Below are 16352 nucleotides of genomic sequence, written 5' to 3'. Positions count from 1 at the left end.
GAGGCAGTCAAAGGCCAGATTGCGCCGAAAAACGGATTTTGAGCGAAGCGAAAAATCTATTTTTGGGTGAGATAGCCATGGCGTCCTGATGGAAGGTTCCTGTTTGGTAGCTTCCTTGGGTATAAGACTACTAAGATATTCCCAGAGAATTTATCCACAGGTTATCACAGAATTCTAACTTCTGGAGCGAGTATCTCAAAGGTTTCCCTTTAAGACATCGTAATACAACAGGGGACACGCATGTCTGAACGTGCCACATAGCTATCTCCACCCCGAACAGAGTTAATGCTTCGGTGTGTAAGGGCTGAGAATAGCTGGGAGCCGTTCCACAGCTAATCTCTCTCGTGGCTACTACTGATACTCGAGACGTAAACAAACGGACGCCATTGCTCTAATGACGTCACGCCCGTCTTTATCCTGACGCCAGTTGCTGCCCATCACCATGATACAATTGTGTAGGGTGGGAACAAACTGGACGAAGTAGTAGGGAGGGTCCATCAGGACGCCATGGCTATCTCACCCAAAAATAGATTTTTCGCTTCGCTCAAAATCCGTTTTTTGGGCTCAAGCCATGGCGTCCTGATGGAAGAGTACCAGAGAATCAATGTATCGTGGTAGATTTTCCCCCAGTGTTAAGTGCCTAGGCATTGACAAAACAGCAAAGTAATCTTAGGTAAAGAACCATAGGAACGAAGTATCCTGCCCCCCATTGGTAGGAAGTTCCCATGGGCTATGCCGACGTCAAAGTGGTATTGAAGGGCTATTCATCCTGACAGAAGAACTTTTAAGAACTTAGAGATGAAGCAGAATGTTTGATATTTGTATAGGAACATTCTGAATTAGGCCAGTGGTGGTTGGGCACTGTGTATAGAGTTCATCTCTTGGTTATCAGAAGTAAGTATTCGTGTAGGAACCTTACTGAGACAGGGTGAATATAATTTAGGATTAGACATCTTAAATTCTTCATGACCATAAGAGAGGAGGAATAAATAAAACTATGACAGTATGTATTTCATAGTAGGTAGGAGCTGAAAGAGACGCATAAGTAATAAAATAGAAATTTTATTTCACAATGCAGAAATTAAATAATTTACAGCAAAAGTAAAGTTCATTTACAGTAATAATAATGTACATAGAAATAAAGGCTTGCTCTTGAATCTGAAAAGGAATTTCAGGATTAGTAGGTACTCGTTCTCGAGGAACGCAAGTCTTTAAACAACACATCATGCTCAAGGCATGCGGCACTTGTGTGACACTATGACATTTCACCTGGGATAAGAACAGTTATAAAAGCACTAAGTGTTTTTAGACATCACTATGAATCGCTCGAGGGTCAACATAGGCACCCGAAGAGTTAGAGTCCCAAGTAACTCACTGTTCTACACAGAGTTAGGTGCAGGTTTCATAACACTACCTGCGGCTACCACAAAATGTTTGACTTCGTGCACTTGTTTCGCATAATGTTTAAAGAAAACTCGCGAGGACTTCCAGCCCGTAAAGTTTTTAAGGCTTTCAAAGTCCATGCTCTGAAAGAAGTTCAGAGAAGATGCCACTTTTCTAGGATCATGACCAGCGGGTGTACTGTTCGGATCCGCTCTGCGAATGAAGTAGGTGATTTTCGCTCTTAATTGTTTCAGTGACAGGTCGCTGCCCGATGTTTCTCCTTTGAAGAGTTGGCCTCCACCAAAGTTCGAAGTTCTGCGAAGATAGACCTTGAGACTCTCTACTGGACATAGAGAGACATCCTCCTTCAGGGGGCATATTCTCCAAGGGCCCCATCTTTTGGTGGGTAATTCGTTTTTAGCGAGAAACGTCGGATCAGGGGAGAGGGTCACTTCTCCTGAATCGGCAAACAGGATGTGTCCCTCTTCTCTTGATAATGCCACTATTTCGCTGACTCGAGCTCCCGAAGCGAGAGCAAATAAAAATATAACTTTCTGAGTCAGATCCTTGAGGGGGCATGAATCGTTGTCCAAGTTGGAGGCGAAATGGAGTACCTTGTCTAGTGACCAGGAGATCGGTTTCGGAGGGGGTGCTGGGCGTAGGCGAGCACATGCTTTTGGTAATTTGTTAAAGATGTCGTTGGACAGATCAATTTGGAAAGCATATAGAATTGGTCTAGTCAAGGCCGATTTGCAGGTTGAAATCGTATTGGCTGCTAATCCTTGTCCATGAAGGTGAATGAAGAAGGACATACAGAAATCAATGGTGATTTCTTTAGGATTTTTTGCCTTGACAAAGGAGACCCATTTCCTCCAGGATGATTCATATTGCCGTCTCGTGGATTCGGTCTTGTATTCCTCTAGGAAGTCTAGACTTTTCTTCGAGATCCCAAACCTCTTCTTTGCGGCAAGGGAGAGAAAATCATGAGACGAAGGTCCTTGATTTTCGATGATGAAGCGAAGACAGTCGACTTCTGTACTTGTTGAGAGAGAACTGGGCCCGGGAGAGGGATCAGCTTGGGCTGCAGCTCCAGGACCAGGGGATACCAGTTGCTCCGGGGCCACTTGGGAGCCACTAGGGCCGCTGTCCCTTTGAAGGTTCTCAGTTTGGAGAGGACTTTCAACAGAAGGTTGGTGGGAGGGAACAGGTATATCTTGGACCATCTGTTCCAGTCCAGTGACATGGCGTCCACCGCTTCTGCTTTGGGGTCCTCGTACGGGGCTACGTACAGAGGAAGTTGATTGTTGTCGCTCGTTGCAAAGAGATCTATCTGAAGTTCTGGGACTTGGTGAGAGATGAAGGAGAACGATCTTGCGTCTAGAGACCATTCCGACTCTATCGGGTTTGTCCGAGATAGAGCATCCGCTGTCACATTGCGGAATCCTTGTAGGTGAACTGCAGACAGGTGCCACTTCTTCTTCTCCGCCAGACGGAAGATTGGGAGAAGCACCTGATTTATCTGGGGCGATCTTGAGCCTTGGCGATTGAGACAACGAACTACCACCGAGTTGTCTAGGGTTAGACGGATGTGGATCGAGGGCGGCGGGGATAACTTCTTCAGAGTTAGAAGGACCGCCATGGCCTCCAAGATGTTTATGTGGAACGTCTTGAATAGTGGAGACCAGGTCCCTTGAGCCTGTTTCAGGTGGGAGTGACCTCCCCAGCCTTCCAGTGAGGCATCCGTGTGGATGTTGAGTGATGGAGGAGGGTGTTGGAGAGGAATGGACCTTTTCAGGGCCTTTGCTTCCGACCACGGCTTTAGGAGGCGTCGAAGTCTGTTTGGAAGCCGTCTCTTGAGGTCTCTTCGAGCGATGGATGCCGAGCGTCTCCAGACTCCCGCGGCATCCTTTAGCTGTGCACGAAGCACTGGGTTTGTCACCGAGGCGAATTGTAGAGAGCCTAGAACTCGTTCCTGCTGTCGTCTTGAAATGCGTTTGGATTTCAGTAGTCGCTTGACAGACCCTGCTATTTCCTTCCTTTTCTTCTGGGGGATGGAAAGGCGGTGTGACTGAAGATTCCAGTGGATTCCCAACCACTGAAACTTCTGAGCTGGAGAGAGGCGAGATTTCTTCTCGTTGATCTTGAATCCCAGGTGTTCTAGGTACTGGGTAACTTCGTTGCAAGACTTTGCACACTCTTCGGGCGATGGAGCCCAGACTAGCCAGTCGTCGAGGTAGGCCATCACCTGGACGTTTCTTAGGCGGAGCTGTTGTACTATGGCATCCGCCAGTTTTGTGAAGATCCGAGGGGCCACATTGAGGCCGAATGGCATGGCCCGGAAGGCGTAGCTTTTCCTTTGGAGTCGAAATCCTAGGTAGGAGGAAGCGTGATGGTTCATTGGAATGTGCCAATAGGCATCCGCCAGGTCTATAGAGACCGTGTAGGAACCTTGAGGCAGAAGGGTCCTTATTTGTTGAAGCGTCAGCATCTTGAATTTGTTGTTCTCTATGAACTTGTTGAGGGGGGATAAGTCCAGAATGACTCTGAGTTTGTCTGAGTCCTTCTTGGGAACGCAAAACAGTCTCCCTTGGAACCTGGTGGACTTTACCTTCCTTATCACCTTCTTGTCCAAGAGGTCTAGAACATATTCTTCCAGAAGGGGGGTCGATTGCTGGAAGAACCGCTGGAAGATTGGGGGTGGTTGCGTCCAACTCCAGCCTAGACCGTTCTTGATGATGCTGTGTGCCCAGGGATCGAAGGTCCAACGATCCTGGAATTGGCGGAGTCTTCCTCCCACCGGAAGCACTTCATTGCTTCTGGTGTCCCGAGGACTTGTTGCCTCGGCCGCTAGCTCCCTTTCCTCCTCTACCTCTGGAGGGACGACGAGATGCGTCTCTGCTTGCACCCCTGAACGAGCCTCTACCTTTGGCATGAAAGGTAGTGGATGGTTGCTCAAAGGCAGGGGTGAAGACCGGTGACTGTGACAACACCGGTTGGGGGACCAATTGAAAGGTCTGTTGTGGTTGGGCAACCACTTGGGAGGTAGCGGGTCCCGGAAACTGACGTCGTTGCTGACGTTGCTGGGGTTTTGGTTTTTGAGGTTTTCTCTTAGGCTGAGGTCCTTCGTCCTGAGAGGGTTTCCTTTTTCTGGACATGCCCCACTTGTGGAGAAGGTTCCTATTCTCCGTGGCGGCTCTGTCAGTTATTTCCTTGACCAGGTCAGAAGGAAACAGGTGCTTTCCCCAGATGTTGGAGGAAATCAGCCTCCGGGGTTCGTGTTTCACGGTGGCACCGACAAACACGAATTCACGACAGGCTCTGCGAGCCTTTATGAAGTGGTACAAGTCCTTCATTACTGTCAGTAAGTGGGATTTGGCTAGTACCATGTAGTGATCTGGTACTCTTGTGTCACAGGCCATCACATCCAGTTGGACTTGATGAGAAAGAGATGCCGCAAGCCTCTCCTTCGTGTCTTGTTCCCGGCGAAGGAGGTGATCGTTGAGCTTAGGGAGGTCTTCATTAAACTGACGTCCGGCGACGTCAGGATCGAGCCTTCCCACGACGAAAGTATGCTGAACATCTTTCCAGTGTCGAGCGTCAGGGGGGGTCACGATGGAGAAGGGTCTGCACTCCTCCAGTGCAGGGCAGGGTTTCCCTTCTTCCGCCGCTTTAAGGCATGCAGCTAAGGCCTTTTCCAAGAAAGGAAGAACCGCATTGTCAGGTGCAACGTACGTAGGATGCTTCTTGCTCAAAGCCGGAAGCTTAGAGCAGGTAAAGCCCCTACTCTTAAATGCGGAGGCTAGCATAGCCTGGGCCTTTGCGAGATCGAACACTATCTCTTCTTTAGGTTCGGTCTCTTCCTTCGAGGCAGGTTCGGAACGAAGCCGGACGTAACAGTCCGGGTAGGCCTCGAAGCTTGGGAAGAACTCCACATCTTCCAACGGGACCGTGCCGATCTTGTCACTAACAAAGATTCTGCCGGTCGCAATAACCATATGCTCTGCATACCTCCACGGGTTGGCATGAGAGCAAGCTGGGAGATCCTTGACCGAAATCTTCTTCGGTTCTCTGGATCCAATCATCGACCTGATGGACTCCTGGTTCTCCTTCAGCCTGTCGTCCATGACGGCTCTAATCAGCTGGATCAGTTCTTGGGTAGAAGAGGAAGGATCCGGAGTTGAGGAGGTAGACGGAACAGACATTTCCGTCGGTGTAGGAGTAGGAGGAGGGATGGACGAGGGAGCAGCTCCAAGCTCCGACTCGGTGTACTCCACCTTGTCTTCGTCCTCTTCGGCTCCTTGAGCCATAAGCGTCTTCTCCGTGTCTTCCGAGACGTCTGAGATCTGTTCATCATCCTCGGAATCTAAGCGACACTCGTGCATGGACTGAGCCATGACCACATCAGGTTCCACCGTAATTTGGACAGTGGGGATCGTATCTTTTGGTACCACTGAGTCAGAGGAGGCCTTAGGGAACAACAGGGACCTCAGTTCTTCGGTGGCCAGGTACGGTCCAGTAGCATTTTTCTGAAAGCCACGCACCCACTTGCGCAGCTTTTCACGAGAAATGTCTCTAACCTCCGCTGAGGGAGGGTTATGGAAGGCCTCAACTAGGTGGGCCTGGCAGACCGTACAATCCAGTGGATTCCAAAACTTCAAGTCCCCTTTCTTGTCTGCACAAGGGGCGTGAGTCCTGCAAGCCGTATGCCCGTAAAACTGCGGGCGTTTCACAGCGCAGAAGGCGAAGTCACACTTCATCTGCTCCTCCTGTGGAAGAAAGAGAAAATGAGTATGGGGGAGTCATAAGAATGGCTCTTAAACTAAGTTAATATTAATCATTAATTTTAACTTAAAGAAGGTGTGATGCATAGAGAATGAAAACAGTAAAGGAGAACACGCTCCATGCATCTCGCCCGGCTGGTTACCATAAGCTTGGTCCTGGGATAATCCAAATGACCGAGATCATTGGATATAGTTTTCTAGGATTCCCATTATTTTGGAACTCCATGGAAAACCCAGGACAAGATTGGGATCGAATTCATTCGGTTCCCAGTTAAGAGCCAGAAGGCCTTATTAAAGGTAACTGCTTCTGGCAACCAGCCGTGCTAAGATGCACATAGCATGCTGGAATAGAAGAATGCAAAGAGACAGCATGATCACTAATAGAGCAGTACTAGGTACTGATCCTAAAAGCAAAAGCAGCTTATCTATTTGCCATGTAGGGCTATCCTAGTCTTATGATAGCTACAGTGAGGGGGTGCAAGTATTCTTGACGCCTCCGAGGCATCCGGCAAGCCGCCGGCATGCCGGAGCTCGCTCCAGCATAGATTCTGGCATTAGAACAGACAATTTTCAAAAGTCAGTTAGATACCAGGATGGCGGCCGCCGGCACAACGGCGGCACGCCGGCAGGAAGCGGCGGCTCCGGCAGTCGGAGGATGCCAGGTTGGTGACTGGGATAAGGATGGTACAGGTAGTATCGGGTTGCCGGCAGTATATGCCGGCACTCCGGTGATCGACCGGCAGGCGGACGATTAGATAGGAGTAGGAGAGCCGCCGGTAGTAGCCGGCGGCAGCCGGCAGTCCCTCGGTACACGGGGGGCTGGCGGCAAGGGTAGGGAAGTCACCAAGAAGGAGGCAGGTATTGCCGACAGTAGAGGCGGCAAGAGACCGGCATCCGGATAGATAGAGAGACAGGGGGAGGGGGGAAGGGATGCAGGAAGTACCGTCAGGGTTCCAGACATCCCTCCCCCTCCCTGAGAGGGTGTACCCATGATAGAGGCAGGCTCTAACATCCATAAGCAGGGGTCACTAGGGACCGGGAGCTAGGTAGCCCAAGGGAGGGCTAGGGAACACCCAAGAGGGGAGGGGGGGGAGACTCCCATATGCAGAGCTATACTAGTAACTAACCTTATAGGACACTATGAAGGTATATGTACCAGAGCGGACTGCACAGGGAAGCTCGGGTAGCCCTACTCATCCACCCTAAGGAGGAGTTGTAGGACAGGGGACAGATGAGTATAAACTAACCTAAGCATAGGCTAGGCTATACAAGAGATAGGTGGGGAGGGAGAAGAGAGAAGTCTTCCCAGGAAGGGTTTCTGTACCAGAGCGGCCACTAAGGGAAGGGAGGACACTCCCTAACCTAAGATCAGGCTGATCGGCTAAAACGGTGCAAGAGTACAGTTTCAGCATGGAACAGAGAAACCTTCCTAACCCGACCTAGAACAGGGCTAAAAGTCCTGGACTAGGCAAGGAAGAAGACATATCGCTATCGCAGGAAAGTCATAGACTATCCTAGCCATAGAGGTAGGCTAGCCTAACCTCACTCTCAGACGCAGCCCTAAAGGGGGTTCATTCCTTTAGGGAGGACAGAGAGGCGATATATACTCTATTAGACAATTAATCCCTTTACTCAGAAAAGGGATCAAGGCTAAATAGAGGGAATGCCGAGGCAGGGGATGAAGGAAGCATATAGGGGTCCTAATATTAGGTTAGGCTAGAAAGAATCACTGACTAGCCTATCCCCTATATGGTCCCTGAAGGCGAAAACATTTGCATCACTGTCAAAAGTATTGTAAAATAATAATGCCACTATCTTCATAACTTAGTCTAGGATCACTAATAAATCATGCATGAACACTTGTATGTAGGCTCCTGGCCTGGGGGCTATAGTAGCCGACTGGTATGAGGTCAATCGATGACCGATAAAAAGCGTCTAAACACGATATAAAAGTTCCTAGCTATGAAGACTAAATAAACTAATGTATTCGATTAGTATATAATGCCGGAAGCGTTGTTGTGGCTAACTAAATAAGACATGCATAACAACAACGACGCCATAAAATGGCGGGTCCGGTAGAGGCACAGCTCTGCCACAAAACATCAATTATTTCGCAAAATAATATTTACTTTACGGCCAGAGCTTAATTAAACAATACTGGAACCTTGTACTCAACTTTCCAGAAGAAGGCGAGGCTGAAGGTAACGACATAGCGAAGATGCAAAGCGATAAAGATAACACAAGGGAAAATCCGTCTAAGTAGGGCAGCTACTAAACAAAGGATGAAGACGGGCGTGACGTCATTAGAGCAATGGCGTCCGTTTGTTTACGTCTCGAGTATCAGTAGTAGCCACGAGAGAGATTAGCTGTGGAACGGCTCCCAGCTATTCTCAGCCCTTACACACCGAAGCATTAACTCTGTTCGGGGTGGAGATAGCTATGTGGCACGTTCAGACATGCGTGTCCCCTGTTGTATTACGATGTCTTAAAGGGAAACCTTTGAGATACTCGCTCCAGAAGTTAGAATTCTGTGATAACCTGTGGTTAAATTCTCTGGGAATATCTTAGTAGTCTTATACCCAAGGAAGCTACCAAACAGGAACCTTCCATCAGGACGCCATGGCTTGAGCCCAAAAATGTTATGTTTGGTAAGAACTTACAGTAGATGAGTGACTACCTTTAGACTCATCAGGTAGACCTATAGGTCCCCCCCTCCTTTGCTTATGAGGATGATGGGTTGCAGACACTACTAGGAACTATCGAGATTGAGTGGGTCTTGAACTCTTATCCAGGAGATCGAAAAGGAAAGAACATATCTAATAGGTTACCAAAACTGTTATCTCTCTCTCTCTCTCTCTCTCTCTCTCTCTCTCTCTCTGGGATTTCATAACTCGCATCAGTATCCCTGAAATATGTCAACTATGGGACATTGGATATATACTCGGCATTCCTTCCTATTTTCTTTTTTATTGTTATTTTTTTTTAATTTTTTTTTCCTTTTATGTAATTCTTTGACATTTTACCTCTTGTATGGTGGAGTGTTTGCAGCAGGTCCTTGAGAAAAGTGGAATATATTTGAAATATTTGCAAGGCTGCGTTCTAAAGTCGAAGGACCAATATTATGTTCAACGAAGTGTCTTGTCTTCTTCTCTCATGGGAGTGGGAATGTGTTACAAGATCCCTAGATTTTTATGTGCATTTATAGTGTTATGACATAAGGTCATACACATAGATGTACACACAAACACACACACACACACACACACACACACATATATATAGGCCTATATATATATTGTGTGTGTATGTACATATATATATATATATATATATATATATATATATATATATATATATATATATATATATATATATATATATAAGTAAGTATATATATATAAATAAATAAGTATATATATAAGTATATATATAAATAAATAAATAAATAAATATATATATATATATATATATATATATATATATATATATATATATATATATAAGTATATATATATAAATAGATAAATATATATATACATATATGCATATATATTTGAATATATATATATATGTGTGTGTGTATTTATATATTCTACGTGTGTTTGTTTATATATATTCAGGCAAAATTCTATTGATTACATCCACAAATAAATGAACATTTATTTTCCCTATCTTAATTTTGTGACCGAAATCTTACCGAAACAGATGACAGAAATTAATTATCACTGTGTTTTGATTTAGATAATTATCTAAATATTCATTAAAAAGGAATCTCAGAATTTGGTTCAATTAATTCAGTCTTTGCTTAACTAAATTGTCTTTCCATTTTCAGGTCATAAGAGATGGATAATGGACAAGCGTCGCAAGAGTTGTGGTCATAAGCTTATGAAGAACTTGATGTGACGGAGGAAAACTCGTGCAATGTCTGGGCTGCTTTATAAGGTACGCTATATAGAATTAGTTGTTCAAAATATGCTGTTTTTTTATCTTGTGTCATATATATATATATATATATATATATATATATATATATATATATATATATATATATATATATATATATATTTATATATACATATAAATATACATATATATATATATATATATATATATATATATATATATATATATATATATATATATATATATATATATATATATGTATGTATATATGTATATATATATATATATATATATATATATATATATATATATATATATATATATATATATATATATATATATATAAAATGTACTGTATATTTTTCAATATTAAACTTACCCGATAATCATGTAGCTGTCAACTCCGTTGCCCGACAGAATTCTATGGAGGGATACGCCAGCTATCACAATACTAGAAGGGGGTGTACTTACCAGCGCCACCTGTGGCCAGGTACTCAATCATTTGTTGTTGACACCTCCTCAATTATTCCTCTGTCGTGCTTCCGGCTAGACGTTCTGGGATACGCTCATGGTCTTCGAGTTTATTCATGGATATTTGGTGAAGTATTCTCTTAGATTAACGGCTGTCGCATACTGGAATCCTTTTTATATTAGCTAGTTAGCTTTTATATAAATACTGATTAACGGTTAATGAATTTTTGCTTGTTTTTGGATCACCCTTTGACTTACTCTTTGAAACAAGATGTCTGACGTTTCGCAAGCTCCCTCCCATAGACGATGTAGGTCTTGCAATAGGCGTATTCCGAAGGTCTCGGTAGATCCTCACACCGCTTGTTCTGACTGTAGGGACAGGCCCTGTCTTTTAGAAAATCGGTGTGAGGAGTGCGCCGGACTTTCGGAATTGGATTTTGTACGTCTTTTAAAATATTCATCCAAGTTAGAGAGAACTAGAGTTAGGAGAAGTTCTTCTCACTCTTCTATGTTTTCCTCACCTCATGATCCCCTACCTTTTCCTACCCCTGTAGTGGCTACCCCCGAACCTACTGTGTGCCCTCCGCCTGATATGTCAACTGTTTTGCGTGCTATTCAGGCTTTAGGAGATAAAGTAGAATCAGTGGTAAGTGACCATAAGTCTCTGATGGCCGAGGTTAAAGAACTGAAGGTCAAGAGTGCAGGGGGTGGAAATAGTGCCAGTGCTGTGACGAGTGCTAGTGTCTGTGCAGTGCCAAGTGCTAGTGGTGCCAGTGTGGTGCGTGAGGATTTTTCTGTGCGAGCCAGTCGTCCTCCCAGTCCGGGACCTCTTGCAAGCTCCCATGCCCAGGGGAGAAGCAATGTCGAAGGGCTTAAGGGTTCGACAGGCCTTGTTAGGCGCACAGAATTATCCTCGGTGGTTGCGGGCGTGTCTTCCTTAGACCGTCACTCCCACCTGCAGACGATTGAGCCCGTCTTCTCGTCCGCTGATCTTCATGCAGGGAAGAAACGTTGGTCTCAGGTCTCGAGACCGCTTAAACGTAGAGTTCAGTCAGCGAGTGCTCAGCCAGGTTGTAGTCATTGGCTCAGCTCCGACTCGCCTCTGTCATCGGTCGACTGTACTCCGCCCAAGAGGAGTAAGGTTCTGCCTATACAGACCCCGACTGTGACTTTACCTCAGTCTGTTATCGTTTCTGCCGACCCCAAGTGGACCCTGCTTCAGTCCATGCAAGTTCAGCTTTCGGACTTGATGCGTGAGTGTCGGGCTGAGAGTGTTGCACCGCCTGCACTCCCTCCACCTGTTCTCGCTCCGCCTGTGCTCGCCCAGCCTGCACCTGCTCCGCCTGTGCTCGCCCAGCCTGCACCTGCTCCGCCTGTGCTCGCCCAGCCTGCACCTGCTCCGCCTGGTCGCAGCACCATCTGCCAGGCGTACGATGTTGAACCACTTTCGGAGTTTGCTGTTCACAGTGTTGTTCAGCCTCAGCCTTCTTTAAGGCAACCCTTGCTTTGGGATCAGGAGAGTTACACTCTTCCTCCTCCTCCTCTTGCTGCTCCACCAGTGGTGCAACTCTCGGTTGGGGTACAACAACCTCTCCCCTCCGTGAGTCTGTCTGCTCAACCAGCGCTGCACCCAGTTCAACCCTCATCTAGGCAAGCTCATCTACACCATGGACTTGCGCCTCAGGAGCCTCAGCTTGCTAGAACTTTACCCTGTTCTGCGCAGCCTCAACCTTCTCATGCTCCACTCATCTCTCAGGAACAGGAACGGACTACTCCGCCTCCGTCCTCCGCTCAGCTTGTGCAAGCCTTGGGTGCAACTCTTGCTAGGAGTCAACCTCCTTCACCCTTGCACCTGCCTTCTGCTCCGACTGTTGTTCAGCCTATGCAGTCTGAACCTCAGGTTTTCCCTCAAGTTGAGGAAACCTCTGTTATTGTTCCTACCCGTTCTGACTCTGCGGTTCAGCATTCTGGTCCTTTTGCTTCGCTACCTTCTGCTGATGAAGTGTCGGATGATGAGGAGGCACATCTTGATCCCTCATCAGACGTGGAGGAGTCTAAGCTTTCTCCATTGTCTGTTGATTTTAGAAAGGTCTTGGCTCTACTCAGGGAGCTTTACCCTGACCACTTCGTCTCTGCTGTTCCCCGCTCTCCTCCATCTGAGTTTTCGCTAGGCGTACAACAAGCTAAGTCGAGCTATACTAAGCTTGTCCTAGCTAGATCCTCCAAGAGGGCCTTAAGGACCTTAGGGGAGTGGCTTCAGTCTAAACAACACCTGGGCAAGACTTCCTTCATGTTCCCTCCAACGAAGCTCGCTTCGAAAGGTTGCGTTTGGTATGCCACAGGGGAAGCACCAGGCTTGGGAGTTCCTGCCTCTGCCCAGGCTGACTTCTCAAGTCTGGTGGACTCGCCTAGGAGGACTGCGATGAGACGCTCGAAGGTTTGTTGGACCTTCTCAGACCTGGATCATCTTCTGAAAGGGTTGTTCAGAGCTTTCGAAATGTTCAACTTTCTCGACTGGTGCCTGGGAGCCCTCAGCAAGAAAACATCTCCTGCGGACAAAGACTCTGCCATGCTAATTATGTCCTGCATGGATAAGGCTATCAGGGATGGATCGGGTGAGCTAGCGTCGTTATTTGTATCAGGGGTGTTGAAGAAAAGGGAACAACTGTGTACCTTCCTCTCAGCCAGCATTACACCGTGCCAGCGGTCACAGCTCCTTTTTGCTCCACTCTCAAAGTTCCTCTTTCCCGAGGAGCTAGTTAAGGACTTGTCGGCTGCCCTGATACAGAAGGACACGCACGATCTTGTAGCCTCATCGGCTCGTAAGTCTAAGGTTACCAACTCTGTCCCCAAGACTTATCGCTCCCCAGTGGCTGATACCCCGGCCACTAGGTTCATACCGCCCTTTCGTGGTAGAGCCCCCAGCCGAGGAAGCTCCCGTCCAGACTCTCACAGGGGCAAGTCTAGGAAAGGACCCAGGACATCTAAGGGAAAGCACTGACTCTCAGATTCTCCAGACAACAGTAGGAGCCAGACTCAAGATCTTCTGGCAAGCCTGGGAGAAGAGAGGTGCAGACGCACAGTCTGTCAGTTGGCTGAGGTACGGTTACAGGATTCCATTCTGCCTCAAACCGCCTCTGACCACATCGCCCATCAACCTCTCTCCCAACTACAAAGAAGAGGACAAGAGGCTAGCATTGCAACAGGAGGTGTCGCTACTGGTGCAGAAGAAGGCAGTGGTTATAGTCCGGGACCATCAATCCCCGGGCTTCTACAACCGTCTCTTTCTTGTGGCCAAAAAGACAGGAGGTTGGAGACCGGTGCTGGACGTCAGCTCTCTCAACGAGTATGTCACCAAGCAGACGTTCACAATGGAGACGACCAAGTCGGTCTTAGCAGCGGTCAGACAGGAGGACTGGATGGTCTCGTTGGACTTGAAAGATGCATACTTTCACGTTCCCATTCATCCAGACTCCCAACCTTTCCTGAGATTCGTTTTCGGAAAGGTTGTCTATCAGTTCCAAGCCCTGTGTTTTGGCCTAAGCACAGCTCCTATGGTCTTTACTCATCTGATGAGGAATGTAGCGAAATTCCTGCACTTATCGAACATCAGAGCCTCCCTCTACCTAGACGACTGGCTGTTGAGAGCCTCCACGAGTCGTCGTTGTCTGGAGAACCTCTCTTGGACTTTAGATCTAATCAGAGACCTAGGTCTATTAGTCAATATAGAGAAATCTCAACTCATTCCCTCCCAATCCATTGTGTACCTGGGAATGGAGATTCAGAGTCGGGATTTTCGGGCTTTTCCATCGGCCCCCAGGATAAACCAAGCCCTAGAGTGCATCATGAGCATGCTGAAGAGGAGCAATTGCTCAGTGAGACAGTGGATGAGTCTCACAGGGACCCTCTCATCTCTGGCCCTGTTTGTCGAGCTAGGGAGACTCCACCTCCGCCCTCTTCAATTCCATCTTGCAGCTCATTGGGGACAAGGGCTCGACTCTAGAAGCAGTCTCTATCCCTATCAACCAAGAGATGAAGACCACTCTCCGGTGGTGGAAGCACAATCTTCTTCTCAAGGAGGGTCTATCATTGGCCATCCAGACCCCCCATCTTCATCTCTTCTCGGATGCATCGGACTCGGGCTGGGGTGCGACCTTGGACGGACGGGAATGCTCAGGAGTATGGAACAAGGAACAAGGATTACTCCACATCAATTGCAAGGAACTGTTAGCAGTTCATCTTGCCCTGTTGAACTTCAAGTCCCTCCTGCTAGGCAAAGTGGTGGAGGTGAATTCAGACAACACCACAGCCTTGGCTTACATCTCCAAGCAAGGAGGGACCCATTCGAGGAGCCTTTACGAGATCGCAAGGGACCTCCTCATTTGGTCAAGAGGTCTAAACCTCACACTGGTCACGAGGTTCATCCAGGGCGATATGAATGTTTCAGCGGATCGCCTCAGCAGAAGGAATCAGGTCATTCCCACGGAATGGACCCTCCACAAGAGTGTGTGCAACAGACTTTGGACCTTGTGGGGTCAACCTACCATAGACCTGTTTGCCACCTCCATCACCAAGAGATTTCCGCTTTATTGTTCCCCTGTTCCAGACCCTGCAGCGGTTCATGTAGATGCTTTTCTTCTGAACTGGTCCCATCTCGACTTGTACGCATTCCCTCCGTTCAAGATTATAAACAAAGTTCTGCAGAAATTCATCTCGCACGAAGGGACACGGCTGACGCTGGTTGCTCCCCTTTGGCCTGCAAGAGAATGGTACACAGAGGTACTTCTATGGCTAGTCGACTTCCCCAGGACTCTACCTCTAAGAGTGGACCTTCTACGTCAACCACACGTAGACAGGTTGCACCCAAACCTCCACGCTCTTCGACTGACTGCCTTCAGACTGTCGAAAGATTCGCTAGAGCTAGAGGCTTTTCGAAGGAGGCAGCCAGTGCGATTGCCAGAGCTAGAAGAATTTCCACTCGTAGAGTCTACCAGTCTAAGTGGGAGGTCTTCCGAAGCTGGTGTAGAGCCAATTCAATATCCTCTACCAATACCTCTGTGATCCAAATAGCTGACTTCCTTCTTCATCTTAGGAATGAGAGATCCCTTTCAACATCTACGATTAAAGGGTATAGGAGCATGTTGGCCTCAGTCCTCCGCCACAGGGGTTTGGACCTGTCTTCCAACAAGGACCTTCAAGACATTCTCAAGTCTTTTGAGACGTCTAAAGAACGTCGTCTTTCCACTCCAGGCTGGAATCTAGACGTAGTCTTAAGGTTCCTTATGACATCTAGGTTCGAACCACTCCAGTCAGCTTCCTTCAAGGATCTTACCCTCAAGACTGCTTTTCTCGTTTGCCTTGCAACAGCTAAGAGAGTCAGTGAGGTTCATGCCTTCAGCAAGAACATTGGTTTCACAACCGAATCAGCTACATGTTCTTTTCAGCTTGGATTCCTAGCAAAGAACGAGCTTCCTTCACGTCCTTGGCCTAGATCGTTCGAAATACCTAGCCTCTCCAACATGGTAGGTAACAAACTAGAGAGAGTTCTTTGCCCTGTCAGAGCTCTCAAATATTATCTGAAGAGGTCTAAACCTATTCGAGGACAGTCAGAAGCCTTATGGTGTGCCATCAAGAAACCCTCGAGACCCATGTCCAAGAATGGGCTTTCGTACTATATAAGGCTTCTGATCAGAGAAGCACATTCTCACTTAAAGGAGGAAGACCTTGCATTGCTGAAGGTAAGGACCCACGAAGTAAGAGCTGTAGCTACTTCGTTGGCCTTTAATAAAAACCGTTCTCTGCAGAGCATTATGG

The 16352-nt window shown here is 47.2% G+C and overlaps 2 long non-coding RNA genes across 2 annotated transcripts in view; one reads left to right on the top strand and one right to left on the bottom strand.

The window, feature by feature from the left end:
- LOC137638359 (uncharacterized) overlaps positions 1-16352 on the top strand; it is a 319347-nt gene that overhangs the window by 9346 nt on the left and 293649 nt on the right. Inside the window, exon 2 of the long non-coding RNA XR_011044109.1 lies at positions 9997-10106. This is a non-coding gene — a long non-coding RNA (uncharacterized lncRNA). The remainder of the gene's footprint in view (positions 1-9996; positions 10107-16352) is intronic.
- The window catches only part of LOC137638358 (uncharacterized), a 601799-nt gene that overhangs the window by 561198 nt on the left and 24249 nt on the right, over positions 1-16352 (bottom strand). The gene's annotated exons all lie outside the window — the stretch shown is intronic.

The sequence above is a fragment of the Palaemon carinicauda genome, chromosome 3 (assembly GCF_036898095.1).
Source record: "Palaemon carinicauda isolate YSFRI2023 chromosome 3, ASM3689809v2, whole genome shotgun sequence".
In the NCBI taxonomy this organism is placed as follows: Eukaryota; Metazoa; Arthropoda; class Malacostraca; order Decapoda; family Palaemonidae; genus Palaemon; species Palaemon carinicauda.
The sequence above is the reverse complement of the archived record's forward strand: the minus strand, read 5'-3'. Positions and strand labels throughout refer to the sequence as shown.